General features: G+C 44.6%; 1 long non-coding RNA gene and 1 pseudogene across 1 annotated transcript; both read right to left on the bottom strand.

Annotated features, from left to right (window-relative positions):
* Positions 1-239: 239 nt before the first annotated feature.
* LOC135049804 (uncharacterized) lies at positions 240-16,249 on the bottom strand. Its single transcript, XR_010241481.1, has 3 exons — positions 16,164-16,249; positions 3,495-3,543; positions 240-971 (listed from the first exon to the last, which is right to left on the bottom strand). It is a non-coding gene; the product is annotated as an uncharacterized LOC135049804 (long non-coding RNA).
* On the bottom strand, positions 14,816-14,934 carry LOC135051882 (5S ribosomal RNA; annotated as a pseudogene).
* Positions 16,250-16,264: the final 15 nt, after the last annotated feature.

Here is a 16,264-nt window from a genome sequence, read left to right as displayed (position 1 = left end):
ATTTCCAATGTATGCATGCAACTTCATCCAAAAATATTACTTACCTATAAACATTTTTATGTATTTTTAAATGTGTAAAAATAATAGCAAAACCTGCTAAAGTAGATAGGAAATAAATACAGCACACTAGATTACAGTTGTAATCATTGTATTTCCAATTTCCAAGCCTTCAGTAATACTTTCTAGTGTCTTTTGATGCTGGTCTACCAAATTTATTTACTAATGAATAAGGGTAAAACTTGTCCCACCAACCACTGCTTTACATGTTGGCAGAAAGAGGTACAAAACAGTGCATTTGAAGCCACTCATACCTCTGTTCTACTGTACTATTAGTAGTAAACTGTTTGTGACGTCAAAAAATTGTTATGACCATAATACCAGCAGTCTAGTGGTAAAGACAGCTTCTCAACACTTCTCCAAGAGACAAGCACACCACAAAGATACCCAAGAGGACCATAAACATGCTAAGTGTCACCATCAAAGATCAGTGGTCTATAGATCATAGTCACTAAAGATCTTAAATCATTACTGTATCAAAACTGAATTTCTGGGCTCTAAAGTGAGTCATAACTATGAATATGGGATCAGCAATATATAGCCATATAAATGGACTGCTTTCTAAAGTTGTTAGAGATCTGACTATTCTATAAATAAGGAGAATTAAATATTAGGAGAGAGTAGATCTGTCCCCTCATCCCCAGATTCAAGCAGACATATATTAAGTAAGGTAAAGACTGAGAGATAAAACAGAAAAATGGTGGGGGAGGAAACGGAACAGTACTAACTAGTGAATGGATTTTTTTATTTAGGCCATGAAAGGAAAAGAGTAGGACTCAGACAGAAGTAATAGGGGTGCACTTTAGACTTGTAGGCATGAAAGTCTACTGTACTCCTTGGCAGGAAGCCTTTGAGGGTTGGGAGATATGCCTTTGGTGGACAAAGATGTGGAGCCTGCAACAAGAGTTGGTGATCTGAAAAAGAAAGCCCCAATAAAGTATGAGGTTTTATCTCTAGGTGATAAAGAGCTAAAGTTATTTTAATTAAATAAGTCAATTCTGCAAGGTCTTGGTGGATTTAAAGAGAGGCATACTCAAAACAAATATACTGGTGTTTCCTGGAATCACTCAAAGCCACTCCCTCAGTAGAAAAAAAATGGTTAGAGGAACTTATATGGGATTTAGTTCCCTTGGCAAGTAGTGTATTCTGTCACCTCATGGGACCTACAGTGGTATGCACAAGGAACCCCCACCACACAATGGTACAGTTGATTTCCCAACACCACAAGATAATTCCTACCACCTTACACATTTGATTTCCTTCCAGCACTCTTATTGACATGTATGGTATGGAGTGAAACCCTGCTCTGCCATACCGCATCAAGGCAGCATAATTTATGAAATTCACATCAACAGCACGAATATGGTTAATAACCTGGCATTTGGTATCCCGGCGGACAGAATACCGATGCCAGGATCCTGACCGCTGAGAATGCCAACAGCTGTGCCAGGGCTATTCTCACTCATTGGTGTCCATGACACTCATAGAATGGGAATAGAATCTGTGGTGAGCACAGCGAGCTACCAAGCCCATAGCATGGCGAGAGCATTGAGCCCGCAAGGGTCTTTCTAGTGCTCACCCCGCAGCTGGCATTCTGACAGACAGGATCCCAGTGTCGGTATAGTGACCTCCGGGATCCTGGCCACTGGGATTCCATCTCCAACAGCAGATGCCTATTTTTTACTATCATACAGAGGCGTCGGAATGGGGGGGAGGCAAGGGGGCAGTATGCTCCCCCAAACATGTCAGAGGTGCAGGCATGGGGAGGGGGAGCGCTTACCCTCAGATCACCATGGAGACTCCGACTTCAAAACTCCGGCGCTGCAGCGTGCTACACCATGTCCTGTCCAGCCGGCTCTACACAGAGACATTACTGGGAGGAGGCGGGGATGTCCCAGCAGGCTCAGCTTGGCAACGCCTCCTCCCAGTAATGCATCTGAGAGTCAGCTTGGACAGGAGGACACGGGGCTGCATGCTACGGCGCCGGAGTTTTGAAGTCAGATTCTCCACAGATTCTCCACAGGGATAATCATGGGGGGGAGCGCCAAAATGTATTTTTATATATGCCCCCCTCAACCACAACATGTTCTGGCGCCCCTGCTATCATTCCTATATTGCCTGACTACCTGTCATACTCTTGTACAGCGTTCACTGCACTTTGATTTACAGTAACACTGGACAAAAGATACAGACTAGTTCAACTTTATGTGGATGTCTTACTTACCCCTTCATTTCTAACTAATTTCATGCCAATTGTAGCATGTTAAATGAATGCATAGGGAGACCAACAAAATTCTATGCACATTTTTGCCTCATGTAAATGTGATTTTAATTACTTTATGTAGAAATATATTTATGCAACATGGTTGTGTATAGTTTAAAATAAATTTATGTCCACACTACTAAAGTTATTTCACACATATTTCACCTACTGTATATATAAGGATATTTTCCTTCACCTCACTATTTTACATTTAGTGTTTGAAATCATGGCTATTTGTTTACCATTTTAAATTGTTCTTTCATCCAAAAATTCTAGTTTGGTAATAAAAGTTATTTTTTGATACAAAAACAAAAAATAACCTGAATACCAAGAAAGGAGTACTCCTTGTTGTCTTTGAATAGGAATGGCATGCCAGATGACATCTTAGAGTTACTGCATGACATGTTTTGGGATCTTAGGGGTATATTTACTAAGATTCGTATTTCTGCCTATTTGAGCCAAGATTAATCACTGAAATCGGCAGTGTGAGATTGAAACTTTTTGAGAAAAAACATGGTAATTCACTAAACTATCATTTTTTTTCAATACAAGTTCACCAATGTCGATGAAATTTGTATTGCCGGCAGTGTTTTATGGGAGAGAATAGTAAAACACTGCCAGACTTTACACAGTGAGATCCGTGCAGGGCTTCATTGCTGTTTCCAAAAATATGGGGGACAAAATAAGTAGGGGTTCCCCATATTTTTGAAACCAGCACCGGGCTCCACTAGCCAAGGACATAATGCCACAGCCAGGGGACACATTAATGTTGGTCCCTGCAGCCGTGGTATTACCCCCCCAACTAGTCACCCCTAGCCGGGGTTCCCTGCGAGAATGGAGACCCCTTAAATCAAGGGGTCACCCCCTCCAGGCACCCAAGGGCCAGGGGTGAAGCCTGAGGCTGTCCCCCCATCCGTGGGCAGTGGATGGAGGGCTAATAGCCAATAGAAGTGTAAAAAAAAATAATATTGTCTTTTGATGTGGAATTACAAGTCCCAGCAAGCCTCCCCAGCATGCTGGTACTTGGAGAATCACAAGTACAAGCATGCAGGGAATTACGAGCCCACTGGTACCTGTAGTTCAACAACAAAAGAAATATCCTAAAAAAAACAACACACCGTGAAAGTAAAGTTTTAATAAAACACACTTACACACTCATACATATAGTACTTACCTACATCCCATGCCGCCATTCACGTCCACTTGTCCATGTAGAATCCAACCTGTAAAATAAAAAAATATATACTCACAAAAAATCCTGTCTAGATCGGTCCTCTTCTTTCCCTGTAGGCATCCATGAGTTAAAAAAAAAAAAAAAAACTGAAACACCCGAACCATGCGACTAAAGGGGATCCATGTTTTTTGTGTGAGTTTTTTTTAGAACTGGTGTTGTTGCCCATAGCAACAAATCATATTCTATCTATTATCTTCTAGAAGCAGCAAGATAAATGTTAAGTAAAAGAATCTGGTTGATATGGGCAACATCAATACAACATCACCTTAGTAAATTTACCCGTGTGCTGACCAGCCACCATCAGAAGCACTGAGAAGCGGATGTGAGAATCCCGCTATTGCGGCTATAGAAGTGGCTCACTTTAGTTCCCCCTGGCTCCCGGCTATCTAACAGCACTAAGAGGTGACCCGGGAATACAAATCTCGGCCAGTCCCGGCCACTAGTAGTAATATAAAGACCAGAGGCTGGTATGTGGATACATTTTTATAACCATGCACGGCTTTAATAATATTTGCTACTAACAAAGACGGATGGGACTGCTTTGAAGACAAGGTCATTGCTGGTCTGTTGCTATTACCACTACATAGTGATACCATATAGAGCAGCCTATGTGAGTTGAGTACAATGATTATTTTCACATTGGCAACTGCTGAACAAACAGGGAGCAAGTGTATAAACATTTCCAGTCTGTCTTTGTTAACTTAAATTGGAAAAAGTTACTTTCTGTGGCTAGAATTAACAATCATTACTCCACTAATGTATTTTCTAACCCTCTAACTAAAATGGTAAACAACTATTTATAGCACTACCAATTACTGTAAGTCACAGTATATCTATATAGCTTAATAAATCTATCTATCTATCTATCTATCGATACATTTTATATATATTTATAATATATTTATTAAGATTTATATATATAAATATATATAAATCTTAATAATCTATCTGTTTATTGAAGAATTGCTAAGATGAATATCTTTAATGCCAGATTTTGGTATGTATATATATCTCCACAAGGTGGTGTAATGATACCATGAATGTGTGCGTTTGATACTTATCAATGTTCTTTCATATTGCTTAGATTGTAAAACCCCTGATGAAGTCCTGAGGATGAAACACGTTGGGTTATCAGACAGCGATCTTGTTACTACTTTAAGGAAGAATATATGTCTGAAATATTTATGACTCAAATGGAATAATGTCAATATATACTACTGTACGAATTAAGAACTTTTCATCGTCATAAATGACTTCAAACAGTTGCATTTCACTGTATTTTTATGAATAAAAATTGTGATCTTTGTTTATACGATTGTACCCCATCTAACAGGGGATAACTCCCAAAGGTGTAGCTGTTTCACTTTGTTAGCATGAAATAGGGTCTTAAAATATGTAGTTCGTATGTATATATATATATATATATATATATTAGAGATGTGCACTTGAAATTTTTCGGGTTTTGTGTTTTGGTTTTGGGTTCGGTTCCGCGGCCGTGTTTTGGGTTCGACCGCGTTTTGGCAAAACCTCACCGAATTTTTTTTGTCGGATTCGGGTGTGTTTTGGATTCGGGTGTTTTTTTCAAAAAACACTAAAAAACAGCTTAAATCATAGAATTTGGGGGTCATTTTGATCCCAAAGTATTATTAACCTCAAAATCCATAATTTCCACTCATTTTCAGTCTATTCTGAATACCTCACACCTCACAATATTATTTTTAGTCCTAAAATTTGCACCGAGGTCGCTGGATGACTAAGCTAAGCGACCCTAGTGGCCGACACAAACACCGGGCCCATCTAGGAGTGGCACTGCAGTGTCACGCAGGATGGCCCTTCCAAAAAACCCTCCCCAAACAGCACATGACGCAAAGAAAAAAAGAGGCGCAATGAGGTAGCTGTGTGAGTAAGATAAGCGACCCTAGTGGCCGACACAAACACCGGGCCCATCTAGGAGTGGCACTGCAGTGTCACGCAGGATGGCCCTTCCAAAAAACCCTCCCCAAACAGCACATGACGCAAAGAAAAAAAGAGGCGCAATGAGGTAGCTGTGTGAGTAAGATAAGCGACCCTAGTGGCCGACACAAACACCGTGCCCATCTAGGAGTGGCACTGCAGTGTCACGCAGGATGGCCCTTCCAAAAAACCCTCCCCAAACAGCACATGATGCAAAGAAAAAAAGAGGCGCAATGAGGCAGCTGTGTGAGTAAGATAAGCGACCCTAGTGGCCGACACAAACACCGGGCCCATCTAGGAGTGGCACTGCAGTGTCACGCAGGATGGCCCTTCCAAAAAACCCTCCCCAAACAGCACATGACGCAAAGAAAAAAAGAGGCGCAATGAGGTAGCTGTGTGAGTAAGATAAGCGACCCTAGTGGCCGACACAAACACCGTGCCCATCTAGGAGTGGCACTGCAGTGTCACGCAGGATGGCCCTTCCAAAAAACCCTCCCCAAACAGCACATGACGCAAAGAAAAAAAGAGGCGCAATGAGGTAGCTGTGTGAGTAAGATAAGCGACCCTAGTGGCCGACACAAACACCGGGCCCATCTAGGAGTGGCACTGCAGTGTCACGCAGGATGGCCCTTCCAAAAAACCCTCCCCAAACAGCACATGACGCAAAGAAAAAAAGAGGCGCAATGAGGTAGCTGTGTGAGTAAGATAAGCGACCCTAGTGGCCGACACAAACACCGTGCCCATCTAGGAGTGGCACTGCAGTGTCACGCAGGATGGCCCTTCCAAAAAACCCTCCCCAAACAGCACATGACGCAAAGAAAAAAAGAGGCGCAATGAGGTAGCTGTGTGAGTAAGATAAGCGACCCTAGTGGCCGACACAAACACCGTGCCCATTTAGGAGTGGCACTGCAGTGTCACGCAGGATGGCCCTTCCAAAAAACCCTCCCCAAACAGCACATGACGCAAAGAAAAATAGAGGCGCAATGAGGTAGCTGTGTGAGTAAGATAAGCGACCCTAGTGGCCGACACAAACACCGGGCCCATCTAGGAGTGGCACTGCAGTGTCACGCAGGATGGCCCTTCCAAAAAACATTCCACAAACAGCACATGACGCAAAGAAAAATTAAAGAAAAAAGAGGTGCAAGATGGAATTGTCCTTGGGCCCTCCCACCCACCCTTATGTTGTATAAACAGGACATGCACACTTTAACCAACCCATCATTTCAGTGACAGGGTCTGCCACACGACTGTGACTGAAATGACGGGTTGGTTTGGACCCCCACCAAAAAAGAAGCAATTAATCTCTCCTTGCACAAACTGGCTCTACAGAGGCAAGATGTCCACCTCATCATTATCCTCCGATATATCACCGTGTACATCCCCCTCCTCACAGATTATCAATTCGTCCCCACTGGAATCCACCATCTCAGCTCCCTGTGTACTTTGTGGAGGCAATTGCTGCTGGTCAATGTCTCCACGGAGGAATTGATTATAATTCATTTTAATGAACATCATCTTCTCCACATTTTCTGGATGTAACCTCGTACGCCGATTGCTGACAAGGTGAGCGGCGGCACTAAACACTCTTTCGGAGTACACACTTGTGGGAGGGCAACTTAGGTAGAATAAAGCCAGTTTGTGCAAGGGCCTCCAAATTGCCTCTTTTTCCTGCCAGTATAAGTACGGACTGTGTGACGTGCCTACTTGGATGCGGTCACTCATATAATCCTCCACCATTCTTTCAATGGTGAGAGAATCATATGCAGTGACAGTAGACGACATGTCCGTAATCGTTGTCAGGTCCTTCAGTCCGGACCAGATGTCAGCATCAGCAGTCGCTCCAGACTGCCCTGCATCACCGCCAGCGGGTGGGCTCTGAATTCTGAGCCTTTTCCTCGCACCCCCAGTTGCGGGAGAATGTGAAGGAGGAGATGTTGACAGATCGCGTTCCGCTTGACTTGACAATTTTCTCACCAGCAGGTCTTTCAACCCCAGCAGACTTGTGTTTGCCGGAAAGAGAGATCCAAGGTACGCTTTAAATCTAGGATCGAGCACGGTGGCCAAAATGTAGTGCTCTGATTTCAACAGATTGACCACCCGTGAATCCTTGTTAAGCGAATTAAGGGCTCCATCCACAAGTCCCACATGCCTAGCGGAATCGCTCCGTGTTAGCTCCTCCTTCAATGTCTCCAGCTTCTTCTGCAAAAGCCTGATGAGGGGAATGACCTGACTCTGGCTGGCAGTGTCTGAACTGACTTCACGTGTGGCAAGTTCAAAGGGCATCAGAACCTTGCACAACGTTGAAATCATTCTCCACTGCGATTGAGACAGGTGCATTCCACCTCCTATATCGTGCTCAATTGTATAGGCTTGAACGGCCTTTTGCTGCTCCTCCAACCTCTGAAGCATATAGAGGGTTGAATTCCACCTCGTTACCACTTCTTGCTTCAGATGATGGCAGGGCAGGTTCAGTAGTTTTTGGTGGTGCTCCAGTCTTCTGTACGTGGTGCCTGTACGCCGAAAGTGTCCCGCAATTCTTCTGGCCACCGACAGCATCTCTTGCACGCCCCTGTCATTTTTTTAAAAATTCTGCACCACCAAATTCAAGGTATGTGCAAAACATGGGACGTGCTGGAATTTGCCCATATTTAATGCACACACAATATTGCTGGCGTTGTCCGATGCCACAAATCCACAGGAGAGTCCAATTGGGGTAAGCCATTCCGCGATGATCTTCCTCAGTTGCCGTAAGAGGTTTTCAGCTGTGTGCGTATTCTGGAAAGCGGTGATACAAAGCGTAGCCTGCCTAGGAAAGAGTTGGCGTTTGCGAGATTCTGCTACTGGTGCCGCCGCTGCTGTTCTTGCGGCGGGAGTCCATACATCTACCCAGTGGGCTGTCACAGTCATATAGTCCTGACCCTGCCCTGCTCCACTTGTTCACATGTCCGTGGTTAAGTGGACATTGGGTACAGCTGCATTTTTTAGGACACTGGTGAGTCTTTTTCTGAGGTCTGTGTACATTTTCGGTATCGCCTGCCTAGAGAAGTGGAACCTAGATGGTATTTGGTAACGGGGGCACACTACCTCAAGAAATTGTGTAGTTCCCTGTGAACTAACGGCGGATACCGGACGCACGTCTAACACCAACATAGTTGTCAAGGCCTCAGTTATCCGCTTTGCAGCAGGATGACTGCTGTGATATTTCATCTTCCTCGCAAAGGACTGTTGGACAGTCAATTGCTTACTGGAAGTAGTACAAGTGGTCTTCCGACTTCCCCTCTGGGATGACCATCGACTCCCAGCAGCAACAACAGCAGCGCCAGCAGCAGTAGGCGTTACACGCAAGGATGCATCGGAGGAATCCCAGGCAGGAGAGGAATCGTCAGAATTGCCAGTGACATGGCCTGCAGGACTATTGGCATTCCTGGGGAAGGAGGAAATTGACACTGAGGGAGTTGGTGGGGTGGTTTGCGTGAGCTTGGTTACAAGAGGAAGGGATTTACTGGTCAGTGGACTGCTTCCGCTGTCACCCAAAGTTTTTGAACTTGTCACTGACTTATTATGAATGCGCTGCAGGTGATGTATAAGGGAGGATGTTCCGAGGTGGTTAACGTCCTTACCCCTAATTATTACAGCTTGACAAAGGCAACACACGGCTTGACACCTGTTGTCCGCTTTTCTGTTGAAATACCTCCACACTGAAGAGCTGATTTTTTTGGTATTTTCACCAGGCATGTCAACGGCCATATTCCTCCCACGGACAACAGGTGTCTCCCCGGGTGCCTGACTTAAACAAACCACCTCACCATCAGAATCCTCCTGGTCAATTTCCTCCCCAGCGCCGCAAACACCCATATCCTCCTCATCCTGGTGTACTTCAACACTGACATCTTCAATCTGACTATCAGGAACTGGACTGCGGGTGCTCCTTCCAGCACTTGCAGGGGGCGTGCAAATGGTGGAAGGCGCATGCTCTTCATGTCCAGTGTTGGGAAGGTCAGGCATCGCAACCGACACAATTGGACTCTCCTTGTGGATTTGGGATTTCGAAGAACGCACAGTTCTTTGCAGTGCTTTTGCCAGCTTGAGTCTTTTCAGTTTTCTAGCGAGAGGCTGAGTGCTTCCATCCTCATGTGAAGCTGAACCACTAGCCATGAACATAGGCCAGGGCCTCAGCCGTTCCATGCCACTCCGTGTGGTAAATGGCATATTGGCAAGTTTACGCTTCTCCTCCGACAATTTTATTTTAGGTTTTGGAGTCCTTTTTTTACTGATATTTGGTGTTTTGGATTTGACATGCTCTGTACTATGACATTGGGCATCGGCCTTGGCAGACGACGTTGCTGGCATTTCATCGTCTCGGCCATGACTAGTGGCAGCAGCTTCAGCACGAGGTGGAAGTGGATCTTGATCTTTCCCTAATTTTGGAACCTCAACATTTTTGTTCTCCATATTTTAATAGGCACAACTAAAAGGCACCTCAGGTAAACAATGGAGATGGATGGATACTAGTATACTTATGGATGGACTGCCGAGTGCCGACACAGAGGTAGCTACAGCCGTGGACTACCGTACTGTGTCTGCTGCTAATATAGACTGGATGATTGATAATGAGATGAAATCAATATATATATGTATGTATATATAATATCACTAGTACTGCAGCCGGACAGGTAGATAATATATTTATTAGGTAATGATGACTGATGACGGACCTGCTGGACACTGTCAGCTCAGCAGCACCGCAGACTGCTACAGTAAGCTACTATACTATAGTAGTATGTACAAAGAAGAAAGAAAAAAAAAAACACGGGTAGGTGGTATACAATTATGGATGGACTGCCGAGTGCCGACACAGAGGTAGCTACAGCCGTGGACTAACGTACTGTGTCTGCTGCTAATATAGACTGGATGATTGATAATGAGATGAAATCAATATATATATGTATGTATATATAATATCACTAGTACTGCAGCCGGACAGGTAGACAGTCACTACCTAAATCAGAGGAGAACAGTGACACGGAGACACCTCTACCTCACTGTACACCCCCCCCCCCCTTTCCAATCCAAACAACACACAATTTAATTTTGTGGCCCGCCCACGACAACTCACATGACTGTGCAACACGTGCCGCACCTCATAAGGCCATCCCCCATCCAAGCTAAACCCCATACCTGGAACCCACCTTCCACAATTACACCACCCCCTGCACCTCAACACACCTTTCCCCCATCCACCTATCGCACCCCCCTGCACACACCACACCCCCCAATATCCTTCCCCATCCACCCAACCCATGTGGACCTCCCCCACCCATGGCACCTCCGGACACCCTCCCCCATCCCCCTGGCCACTGCACCCACAACTCCCCCAAGCACAACACCGCCAGTCCCCCATCCCTCAACCCCAAGGCCACAGTATATACAGTCACTGACCCCCATTCACAGTTTTGCCCACACCCTACATCTTGGGGACTCCCACCCCAATCCACGAACCCCTTGCAACCACCTCTCCACCAACCACAGTACCTTCATCACCCTCCACAATCCAGCACCAACCCCACTCAAAACCTAGCACATACAACCTCCACCCCTGAATCTGAACCTCCCCCACCAGCAGCACAGATATACGCTGCACCCCACAGCATACGCTGCACCCCATCTGAACCCACCTATCCACCACCCGTTCCTCCCTCACACACAGCACGTCCCTACCCCCTCCACCATTTCCATCTCCCCCAAAGCCAACCCTCCACCCCTCACAGCATTTACAGACCCCATTCACTACAGCACCTCTGGAACAATACCCCCATCCACAGCCCCCTTTTGCAACCACCCATGCACCACCTTGAACACCATCTGAACCCGCTATCAGTCACTACCTCAATCTGAGGGGAACAGCGGCACAGACACACATCCACCTTTCTGCACCCACCCCCTTTCAAATCCAAACCACATACAATTTAACTTTGTGAATATAGATGCCATCAAATCACATTCTGGTAATAAGCAACACTAATACTGTGACCAGTGTGTCCATAAGCACCTTTCCTACCTGTGACTAGTGTGTGTATAAGCGCATGTAATACCTTGGTCATTTGTGGGTATTTGCACCACCGCTACCTGTGACATTGGATGTATAGCCTACTATGCTACCAGTGGCCATTGTGAGTCTAACTACACTGCTAGCTGCGGCCATTGCGGGTCTAACTACACTGCTAGCTGCGGCCGCTCTATGTATAAGCAGATTACCTGTGGTCACACTGTGTATAAGTGCCTTAGCTAGCTGTGAGGATTGTCTGTGCAAGTGGAGCAGAAACCTGGGGCCTTTGTGGGTATAAGCCCCACTGCTACCTGTGGACACTGTGTACACGCGTCTGTGCAACTTGTCGACACAGTGTGTATACACACCGCAGATAGCTGTGGCCACTGTGTGTATGAGCGCCTCTAATACCTGTGGACACCACGATCTTGCCCGGTCATCCACCACCCACAGCTTCTTGGGGTCCCCCACCCCAATTCACGTATCCCTCACAACCACCACTCCAACAACCACAGAACCTTCACCACCCTCCACAATACAGCACCAACCCCCACAAAACCCATCACACAAAATCTCCACCCCTGAACCTAAACAACCTGACCCTCCCAAACCCCCTCTGGCATATGCTGCAGCCACTCTGAGCCCACCTCTCCACCACCCCTTCCTCCCTCACACACAGCATGTCCCTACCCCCTCCACCATTTCCATCCCCCCCCACATCCAACCCTCCACCACTCACAGCATGTACAGACACCATTTGCATTAGCATCTCTGGAACAACACCCCCATCCACAGCCCAACCACCCATCCACCACATGCATCACATTGAACACCATCCGAACCCGCTAGCGGTCACTGCCTAAATCCGAGGGGAACAGCGGCACAGACACACCTCCACCTCTTTGCACCCACCCCCATTCAAATCCAAACCACACACAATGTAATTTTTTGATTAGACATGCCACTAAATCACATTCTGGTAATAATTAATACTAATACTGAGGCCAATGTGTCCCTAAGCTACTGTCCTACCTGTAACAAGTGTGTGTGTGTGTGTGTGTGTGTGTGTGTGTGTGTGTGTGTGTGTGTGTGTGTGTGTGTGTGTGTGTGTTATAAGCGCCTGTAATACCTTGGTCAGTTGTGTGTATTTGCACCACCGCTACCTGTGCCATTGGATGTATAGCCAACTATGCTACCAGTGCCCATGATGTGTATAAGCGCTGCTGCTACCAGTGGCCATTGTGTGTTGGAGTGCCCCTGCTACCTGTGACCATTGTGTGTTTAAGCACACTGGTACCTGCGGCCGCTGTGTGTGTATAAGCAGATTAGCTACCTGTGGTCACACTGTATATTAATGCCTTAGCTAGCTGTGAGGGTTGTCTGTATAAGTGGCTCTACACCATGGGGCCTTTGTGGGTATAAGCCCCACTGATACCTGTGGCCACTATCTGTATATGCGTCTGTGCAATCTGTCATCACAGTGTGTATACACGCCATGGATAGCAGTGGCCACTGTGTGCATAAGCGCCTCTAATACTTGTGGACACTGCTACTAGGTGTGGTTGTGGGGTGGATACGCTGCTCTGCTACCTGTGGGAATTGTGTACAGGAGCAGATCTGCTACCTGTGAACAGTGTGTGTGTGTGTGTGTGTGTGTGTGTGTGTGTGTGTGTGTGTGTGTAAGCCGCTCTGCTATCTGCCCATAGGACATTGTCCTCTTTTTCTACAGGTCTTTGCTGGAGAGCATTAGGTACTTCATCTCCAACTGCACACGTCTTTCAAGTCTTTACTACAGTGTTTTGCTGCTATTTAAGTGGAAATGTATAATGCTTATACTACCACTGTATACTACACTATGTTAGTCATCATGGCCTGCCGCCATTTGTACACCTCAACACAAGGTACCATACGCCCTTTCACCTTGCTATACTGTAGTTACACACTATCCTAAATATTCTTGACCATAATTCACACGGGAAAAATTATACCAAACCTAGACTCTTGCAAACCGTATTTTGTTCTGTCCCACTTTGGCTCTCTTTTAACTCTCTATTTCACACTACCTATCCTTATTCTTTCACAGACACATGGCATTTCTGCACATTCAATTTCCTCCCACTAATGTCTCTGTATATGTACTTTCCAAACAATATTTGTCTTTTCATAGTTTTAACTTAACAACTTTTTGGTATTCATTTCATTTACACGTTCATTTTGTACATCATGCCCTGCAGGTGCTGTTCACCCACTCATAAGGGCCTACACCCCATTCACCATCAGACGCCTGAAAGAGACAGCATCATACTAAAGTAGTTTTCAGCCATCTTGTATCACAGTAGCCATTTTTGTCTGAGTATAAAGAAACGCTTTTGCTTTAAAGTTCTAAGTAATGCTGACATTTTATTAGTTAGAGAGAAGTTCCTCTGAGAATCAAGGTCAAGCAATTTGCTTATCTCCTGGAACATGTTTTGAGAACAGTGGTGTTTTGAGAACGGTGTCTACAGACTGACTCTCAAGGATTGTAATGTCTCATAATTTCTATGTGTGAGAAATGACACCTATGCTTATGTTTTGTGACGTGTAACAAATTCCTGTATACTGTATGTCTATAAGAACCCCTAGACAATAAACTGCTGTGGGCTCATTCTTATGAAAATAACCAAGCGTGATGTCGTCTGAGTCTCCCAATCGATTGGTCAAAGGTATTTAAACAGACAACCTAAGGAACTTGATATATGGAAGGGTTTTTTGCAGAGAAGCAAAAGGAAGACTGTTTTTGTGTCTCTCTGGGGCACACTTTGTATAAATTGAATTACTGATGAAATTATGATATTTGTACAATGTGAGTGTAAGGATGAAACTTAACTTTTATTATTCTAAACAGACGAAAAAACAATATACAAGAATGTTGCTGTATATATCAGCAAAAATGATTAAAAAAGTATTAAATAACAATATGACGATATGTGACTCACTTGATGTGAAGTAGGTGGCAGAAAGTTGGTCTGCACACCCACTGGATTTTAAGTGAGTATTGATATGCGACGTTAATCAAAGCGAAAGTTTGAAAATTCTTGTTTTCTCTATCAACTTATGAATTGTTATACACCAGTACATCCATAAGAGAGAAGCAAGAAAAACCGGCTTTTACAACTCCGGACTCCTTCTAGAATAGTAAGCATGGGTAAGTATACTGCAATGAATATTTGTGGGGGAATTTACTGATTAGTGAAGGGTATATCAACGGAAGGTATGTTCCTTGATACTACAGTACCCAGCATTCCCAGAGGGTCACCCTTTCTGGTACTAACCAGGCCCTATGCTGCTTGGCTTCCAAGATCAGACGAGATCGGGCATGTCCAGCATGGTATGACTGTAGAAAGTCAAGTAGATACCTGTCAGCGTATAGGAATAACCAATGCTTGAGCAAGTTTAGACCTAACTGAATAGCGGGTCCGAAAAAGGTGTAGAAGGAATGATATTCCAAATTCCTTCAATATAACCCGACAGTATATCACATTGCTCTTAGATGAAAATTAAAACCAAAAGGGGATTTCACATAGAAAAAGGTGCAAATAAACATCAGAACCATATGGTGACTCGTATCGTTGTATTAATGCTGGGGAGATTATCTAAAAGATAACGTTATCAAATGGCCAATTGCTCGCCCAAGGTGTAACTTTCAAGAAAAACCACAGTGTTAATGAGTGAAAAAGAGGGCCTCAAAAGACCAGAGAAATTTGCACATGAGAAATTCCCCACAAAAGAATTGTGGTGATACCAATACAAACAACTGAGAAATTCCCCACAAGAGAATTGTGGTATAACGATACAGAAAGTGGTATGCCCTAATTGCTGAGATATATTATGTAATTGACAATACAATCGAGGTTTGACCAAGAAATGGATCCCTTTACATCGACTTATGGAGAAACAATGAATGTGTCAAAACAAAAGAAAATAATAATAAACACTTGCATAACAAAGCCAAGTACAAGCAAATTGCCAGGCAATAATATAGCTTGGGTAAGTGATATGAAAATAACAGATTCGAAATTAGAAATGAGTTGCTAAATACATTGCAGAAATACCATATGCTGTCTCATAAAAAAGCATGAAATTTCACATAGAATCCAGCACATTAGCAGCATAAACAGCTGTCTGTCTATTGCAGGAAGATACAATTGTATATAAATATTTGTCACAGTTAGTGAAGACAGACTATATGCAAAAAAACAACATAACAACAACACATATAGTATAATTAATTAAACCAAGCTCTCCTTTTGCAGGGATAATAGTAGTCTAATGAATACCTGGCTAAGCTGGTTGCTTTAATCAGAGAGATAATTAATTAATTAGTGCACTAATTAACACCTGGTAAGTGGTTTCCCCGTACTTGGTAAATACCCTGTGTGTGTATACAGTATCCAAGGAAACGACAGGCAGGTGCTAGCGCTAGGGAGCTTGTTGCTAGAGAAACAGATCCTGTGTTTTTGCGGCATGCACAGAGTGGAAAGGGCTTATCCCCTGTAGAGTCGCAAAGTGCAGGGGGATGGGACGCCTATTTAGAGAGCTGATCAAAGCTGCAGGGAGCGATGGATGATTACCTGCGGCGTGTGTGCTGGAGAGGAGTCCGCCCGCCGGAGCTCCATCACGGAGGTCCCGGAAGTCGGGCACCGGACCAGAAGTGACGCGCGTTTTGCTGGGA

This window comes from Pseudophryne corroboree, chromosome 2 (assembly GCF_028390025.1).
Source record: "Pseudophryne corroboree isolate aPseCor3 chromosome 2, aPseCor3.hap2, whole genome shotgun sequence".
Classification (NCBI taxonomy): domain Eukaryota; kingdom Metazoa; phylum Chordata; class Amphibia; order Anura; family Myobatrachidae; genus Pseudophryne; species Pseudophryne corroboree.
The sequence above is the reverse complement of the archived record's forward strand: the minus strand, read 5'-3'. Positions and strand labels throughout refer to the sequence as shown.